General features: G+C 40.3%; 1 protein-coding gene across 1 annotated transcript in view; it reads right to left on the reverse strand.

The window, feature by feature from the left end:
- The window catches only part of SYT14 (synaptotagmin 14), a 179,764-nt gene that overhangs the window by 48,652 nt on the left and 123,368 nt on the right, over window positions 1-7,744 (reverse strand). The gene's annotated exons all lie outside the window — the stretch shown is intronic.

Consider the following 7,744-nt stretch of genomic DNA (forward strand, 5'->3'; position numbering starts at 1 on the left):
AACTCTGTCCGTCAAAAGATGGATGTTAGTCTATTTTCAAGAATGCCCTGCTCTGGGCTTGATTCAAAGACCACTGAAGTCAACAGAAGTCTTTCCCTGCTTCAATGGGATTTCCGTTAAGTCCCCATAGAAACAACCTATGCCAGGCTGAATATTATTATAAACATACCATTTATAATTATGTGAATTATGTGAAAATTTTCACAGACATTTTTCAGAGCAGAATCGTGCTTTAAGGTTTCAACAGCTTGCTGAATAGAATGCTTTTCTTCTCACATTTTTTGTTGTTTATAAAATGCTTCATCCCCAGTTTTGTTAATTTTTTCAACTTTATTCTGGTCCATTACCTTCCATTTTAGTGCCAACAAAAGTATCCTGCTATTGGTAAAGCTCTTTTCTCTGTGTTTGCAAATGTAGGATCTTCAACTATTTCCCCCAAATGGTTATCGTCTCCACAATCCTATCATTCTTTTATTTAATTTTTCCAGTCCACTTCCAAGAATGACTACCTCATTAGCATCTGGAAACTAAAACTTTATTCCTGTGGTTGTAATTCCCTAGACATATAAACAACAACCAAAACACACTTTTGTAAGTGATCTTTGAACATCTTGTCATAAACATACAGTTAAGGGTTAATTGCTCCTTTACCTGTAAAGAGTTAAGAAGCTCACATAACCTAGCTCACACCTGACCAGAAGGACCAATAAATATATGGAAATACCATCTCACAGAACTAGAAGGGACCCTGAAAGGTCATTGAGTTCAGCCCCCTGCCTTCACTAGCAGGACCAAGTACTGATTTTACCCCAGATCCCTAAGTGGTCTCCTCAAGGATTGAACTCACAAGCCTGGGTTTAGCAGGCCAATCTGGAAGGGGGAAAAAGTCTTTTGTCTGTGCTGTGTGGGCTTTTGCCAGAGACAGAAAAAGAAGGAGTCATCCCACTCCTATAGGGTAGTAAGTATTTAGAGAAGAAATGTATTAGATTACTTTTATTTTCTTGTTTGTAAGTTCTTTTGCAAATAAGAGGGAGGCTAAATTTGGGTTCTTTGTATAACTTTAAAGTTTTGCCCAGAGGGAAACCCTCTGTATTTTCAATTTAATTGTCTGTGAAATTATCTTTCATTCTAATCTTACAGAGGGACTCCTTTTACCTGTTTTTCTTTCATTAAACTTCTTTTTTTAAAAATCTGATTGATTTTTCATTGTTTTAAGATCCAAGGGTTTGGATCTGTGTTCACCAGGACTAACTGGTGAGGGGGATTCTCAAGCCTACCCAGGAAAAAGGGGGCAAGGGTTTAGAGGAGGAATTATTCTCAAGTCTGCTCAGGAAAGGAGGGTTAGGGACTTGGGAGGTATTTGGGGAAAGGCAAAGTTCCAAGTGGCTCTCCCTAAATATTTCGAACACACTTGGTGGTGGCAGCATAAATTTAACCTAAGCTGGTAAAAAATAAGCTTAGGGGGGGTCTTTCATGCAGGTCCCCATATCTGTACCATAAAGTTCAAAGTGGGGAGGGAAACGATGCATCTCTTGTACATTTTTTCCTTAAATATTCACAATATTGCGGGAGACACGCTTTACTGAAAACTTCATAATGAACCTGGTCCTAAGTTTCTTTAAATCAACAAACTTTATATAAATCAAGAATTTTTGCAAGTCATGTTTTGTAGTTTCCATGAATATCTTTACTCTCAGTGGCATCTTTCATTCCTCTGCAATTTTGATACATACAGTATTTTTTCATACTTCATTTTTTAATCTAATGTAAATTTCAAGTTTTAATCCTTCAGGGGGTTCTATGCAAATGTTAAAACAATTTTAATAAAACATAAAATGAAATACATGTTTAAAAATTAAAGAAATTTTTTTTATTCTGAATGATTAAGCACCCTTAGCTGTTTCTGGTATGCAGCTCAGACCATCCAAATGTAATTTTCATGTTTTAATATTTTGGATGGGAGAAAAGTTCAACTGACTGAATAACCCTACATCATAAGGAGAGGACAAAATATAAATACATAATATTGAATGAAGGGTTTATCTTCCATTTAAAATGAAAAGATTGTGTGTGTGTGAAAAAATATTTTACTAAAGCAGATTTCCTGGCATTTTAATTTTTACAAAGGAAATTATGTATATGTGATTCGCCTATCAAAATGTGGGGAATCTAACGTCAACATGGAATGTATCTGCACGTTGGGAGGCAGCCCCTTTTTAACAATCTTCTGTTTCCAAATGCTATATATTTTGGTTTTTATTCACAATACAGTAATCTCTGGTTTCTTTTCAAATTTAGAGGTTCTTAAAGTAAGCTGGAATTGATAGAACCAGGATTTAATCTACTATACATGCTGTACCGGCACACATGAATTATTTTGTTAATGGCACTTTTTCTTTGCTCCCAAGTATTTAAAACATCATATGTTCATACTCATTATGGGCTTGATCCTCTTCCTGTGGAAATGTTGGCATTCACTTCCATTTCAGGTTTGAATCCTATATCACTACACTGCATTTTCATTACATTCCATAATAGTTTTATTAATCATAGATGAATATATGAACATATTCAATATTGATTGTCATATGCTAGCACAATTACTTTTTATTAGTATTAATACAAATGATTAGAGTATAATTTTTATTTGATAGAATATTAGATTCCCTAAAAATGTTAAATGTCATTTATGTACATTCTTTAGAGCGACTCCCAAATTTTCTCTCAGGAGAAGTAAAAACTCCCACAACTGAGACTATTGTTGCTGGTATAGTAAATTACATGTAGTTTGTGTTTGTTTACATTGTGAGCCAATAAAACTGTCGTTTGTTTTGGTTTGCTGACAAAATGTGGGAGCCTGCAGAGTCTACTGTACTTTTCTGTTAACTTCTGCTGCAACTGTTGCTTATTATTTTGCTGCAACTGTTTTAGACCTGAAAACTATTCCGTTAGCTTGACCAGAAATGCATCCCTTGTGTAAGGGTACGTCTGCACTACGGGATTATTCCGATTTTACATAAACCGGTTTTGTAAAACAGATTGTATGAAATCGAGTGCACATGGCCACACTAAGCACATTAATTCAGCAATATGCGTCCATGTACCGAGGCTAGTGTCAATTTCCAGAGCGTTGCACTGTGGGTAGCTATCTGTAGACTATCCTGTAGCTCAGCCCATATTCCGCCTGCCACCCGCCAAGAGCAGATCCTCCATCCGCCATTATAGCAACGGAGATTGCACGCAGAATCCCCAGTGCAATGAATGGTTGCTAAAAACAGTGTGCGGATTGGTCTGGAAATGTCGTCACTTCATGTCCTTCCGGCTCCGTGAAACACGGCAGACCAAGCAATTAGCTAGAGCCCTTTTATCCCTGGAATTACCTGGACTGGACAGACACGCCATAGCAACTGGCAAACCATAGGACCGTAGTTTTGCCTTATATGGCAGTACTGTCACTGAGCCGCAGGTATGTGTAACGGAGATGCCTCGACAGAGGCCGTGACTGCAGCGCTAAACAGCAAAGCATCAAGTTTGCCTTGCAACACGAGAGCAGAGACGGCTAATACCAGTCTCTGTACTGTGGGGGTACCCTGGGGGGCTTGCATTGTGGCCAAAAGCGAGTATAAGCTGGCGATAGAAGAAGTTATCATTGTTCGTGAGCGCTCACTGTCTCGCTCATCAGGGTCTCGCGTTGACCTAAGCGAAGGCGGACCGGGCACCAAGACAAAATGGGAATAAGACCCAGGTCAGTCCCTCCGTATTGTATCTAAAAAATAGGGAGGCAGGTCCTGCCTAGAAGTATGGACAATGGTGACTAGAGAACCCAGTGTACCAGAGAAAGCCGAAGAGCACAGCCCACTCTGTGGCAATCCACATGAAATTAACCGGGAACTGCCATGCATTCACAGGGGGTGCCCTCAACATACCCACCCGCGTTGCTTACGTCCTCACCTGCAACCTTGGGCACTAGCCAATGGCAGGGCCCATCATTGTGTGATGACAGTAATAAGCAGAGCAGGAACAAACCACCACATGAACTTGTTTAGTGAAATAAAATGAAGAGAGGCCGCCGCCAGCACTGCTATGATAGGCAGAGCAGGACATTAAATGGCTGCAGGGACGATGAGCGCACGACAGCCCACTGGGGAGGGCGTATGCGAGCAGGCATGTAGGTACAGGAATCTTTCTTTAGAATGAAAGAGGAGGGGCCTCTGACGAGTCAGCCCCCCATGCTATGATCAGGACGAGATTACCATCCGTGTCGTACCCCATCGCCCTGGAAGACCGGGAGTCATTTCCTATTTTACCACCAGGTAGCCCGCCAGCAGACCCTCAGTCGAGCCAGCCAGGAGCAGCCACAGGCTGCTGACGAGGACGATTACCAATCCTAGCTGCACCGTACGTCATGCACCGAACGGGGAATAGAAGGAGGACGAGGAAGTACGCTGAGGTACAGATAACCTCACCAGCTGATCGTCGAACCAGCAGCATTGCAGTAGACATATGTGTGACATTGAATAAAAGTCAAGAACGAATTTTTTTTCCCTTTCTTACAATGGGAGAAGGAGACAGGAAGTAAATTGATATGAGATATTACCTCTGAACCACACCCCCAGACAACTAGATATATGAGATCACCAGCAGAGACAGCTGGGAACATACAGCCCAAGAATGGCAAATGGCTTTCAGAGAGCTCGCGGGAGGTTGGATCGCGCTGAGCTCATCACCACCCGCCCGCTTATCCTCCATGACGTACCCATTTTGATCTTTGCTTTCCGTACGCTTGTCACGTCACTGACTGTGGCGTGGACTTGCATCAATAGGCCAGGAGAATTATGTTGTCAAAGCCTCGGCATGTCCGTCTACTATAACGGAAGCTACTGATAGAACAAGATTTGTTCACCCCATAATCAGCCCGATCAATCCAGTATCTCCATACGAATCCATGCGAGAGTCTTGGATTGGACGAGGCATCGCCTACCACCACCCGTAGGAATGACAGCGATGCAGAGCTCCACGGCTGGCAGATACGAGGAAAATGAAATTCACAAAAGTTACGCAGAGGCTTGTCCTGTCTACCTGCCCAATCATTTGCCCGAGTTCAGATGCTTCGCAAGCAGGGACACCGCTGGATCATCTGTGGGATACGCAGCCCGAGAAGCCAAATCATTGTATGTGTGGCCAACACTAATCTAAATCTGATAGGTAATATCGATTCAGTGCTACTCCTCTCATATGGGAGGAAGTAGCAAAACCAGTTTAAAGAGCCTCTTGATATCGAAAAAAAGGGGCCTGTTGTGTGATAATGGTGCAGGCATTAAATTTGTATAAACGCTCTAAAAAGTCGGTAGAGAAGAACGGCGTAGTGTAGAACACCAGAGCCAAGGATAAAACAATGACAGTGCTGAATAGTATACGATATTCCCAAGCCTTCGTGTCCAAAATATGGACTAAAAATAGAAGTACATTATAAAAAAGAAGGAAGCTAACAAAGGAGAATGCAGACTCCTGGTCATCTAATCCTGTATTTTAAAATCGAGCATTATCACTGTCTGTTTCTCAACCATCACTACATCCATCCCTCTCACTCATAAAGAAAGGAATCTGGTTAGCTTGAACTCATCCTGCCTGTATTGAATAGCCATTCCCCTGAACTTACTCGATTAGTAACTTGTTAGGCAAATGAGATAAGTTCCTCATTTATCTTAGTTCCTTTTAAATAATATTTAATCAATATCACGACACAGTGCTTAAATTGTCAAAGGACCCAAATACGTCTCACTGGACTTATTTAATATCTAAGCTTATTGTACATCACCCATACTAGACTGATCAATTTAGCAAATCTCAAGGTGTTTGAAAGTTCGACCACAGAAGCCGTATCGAGAGCGAAAATATACCTCTTTCCAGGAGATATGCAATAAACTCTAAAACCTTCCCTGTAACAGACCGATCATCAAAGACGGAAAGTGATAAGAGTAGCAATGTAAAACAACTATAAGCAATAATAATACAAGTCCTTGGGAGAATAAAAAGCCGTACGCAACATTCGTCAGGTAGGTGTGCTTATGCAGTACTGCACTCTCGCATGTTAGTAATCACTTATTCTCATGGATACAACTAGACTCCTGTTTTCCCCACCTTTTAAAAGAGCTGTCGGCAACCGCGGCAATAACGTGAAACAAATTGCAATATAATATATACTGTTCCAGAAACGTGTGCTTACTAAGTTGAACTAAATGATATGATTTCCCCTGGGTTCAATCCCCGTTCATCACGAAATTATGTCCCCCTTTCAATTTTGCAAAAGTTTCTTAAGACTAAAATTTGAGAACAGAGAAAGTTATTTGTTTTGAAAAACAAAAAAATGGCAAATTCAAAAGATATAGCACAACATCTGGCCCACAAAACAAACATCATAAGCGCAAATAAACACTCGTGCCTAGAGTAAAAACAAACGTAATACAGAACAGTATTGGGTTGTGACATTTGCCACTGCCCCTACTAAATGAAACATGCCCCCAACCAGCCCCCAGCCTCAAAATCACTATAGGTTTCAAGTTGTTTATTAGTTATTGACAAAACTTGGTAAACGATTGCCCTGGAAATTCTAGGGGTCTCCTAAACATTGGCCCCCCCTGGAATGGGCTTTTGGGAGGCAATTTCCAGCCAACCAAGTGGAAAATTATCCCAGCCAACAACCCCGGAAAAGAAAATTTTAAAATCATTCTTATAAAATGAATTGAAAGGGGAGTGGAGAGATCATGTTTTGAGTTTGTGTCCCATTTAAAAATCACGCCTATCGTAGTTTAAGATGGTGTTTAAGTAATCGGCTAGTTTTTTGGGAACAGGGAACTTGGAAAAGTTAAATCAAACTTATTTCATACATTTGTGACTTTGCACCAAGCTTAGAGTAATCGCGCCAATAGGCCCCTTCCAGGTGCATAACCTAAAATCCTTAGCGTGTTTATAGTCTTTGCATACACATCAAGGGCACCCCCTGAGGTCCAATTTAGACCATCACAGGTTACGTAAACATTGCCCTGGTTGCGGAATAATTTGGCTTTGATTCCCCCTACACAGAGATATATTATTCAAAGAAAAACATGGGACCCTCCAATCGCATCCGTCTAGATCATTATTCCAATACTGGGAAAAAATGCCAAATATCCCTTGGAAATAAATTCCCATGTGTGAGAATATATTATATATCATTAAATTGGTAATAAACAATAACTGGGAACATTATTATGGTTTTCCAGAGACCCAAGAGAAATTTAGGAATGTAAAGGTCTATAATGTTGATAGGAGATATATCTGAGGTCTAATTTAAATTTTTAAAGTGCATAAATTATCTTAGAGAAAGACTTATACAGAAATAGTAGAAAGTATTTTAGGATAATTTCTAGAAAAGAAAGCCAGGAATTTAGAGAAATCTCAATAAATCACATAACGAAGGTTTTTTGTATTATTTGTTTATTTATAAATGATGCCCTCGTATCCCCCGCCTTAAAGCAAAGGCAAGTTTTGTTGTATGTTTTCCATATCCCACATAGTCTTCCCCAATGGCAAGCATCAAAAGGCTCAAAATATATGACCCTAGTCCCTATTAACATGACGCGTGAATAACTGGAAAATGAAGTTTGCCTGGATAATGGTAGAAAAAGAGGCGAATCGATGAATGTACCCCGAAAAACATAACGATCCAGCCAATGCAATGGACCTTGCTCTCTCCTACTGGTTA

The sequence above is a fragment of the Chelonoidis abingdonii genome, chromosome 3, assembly GCF_003597395.2.
Source record: "Chelonoidis abingdonii isolate Lonesome George chromosome 3, CheloAbing_2.0, whole genome shotgun sequence".
Taxonomy (NCBI): Eukaryota; Metazoa; Chordata; order Testudines; family Testudinidae; genus Chelonoidis; species Chelonoidis abingdonii.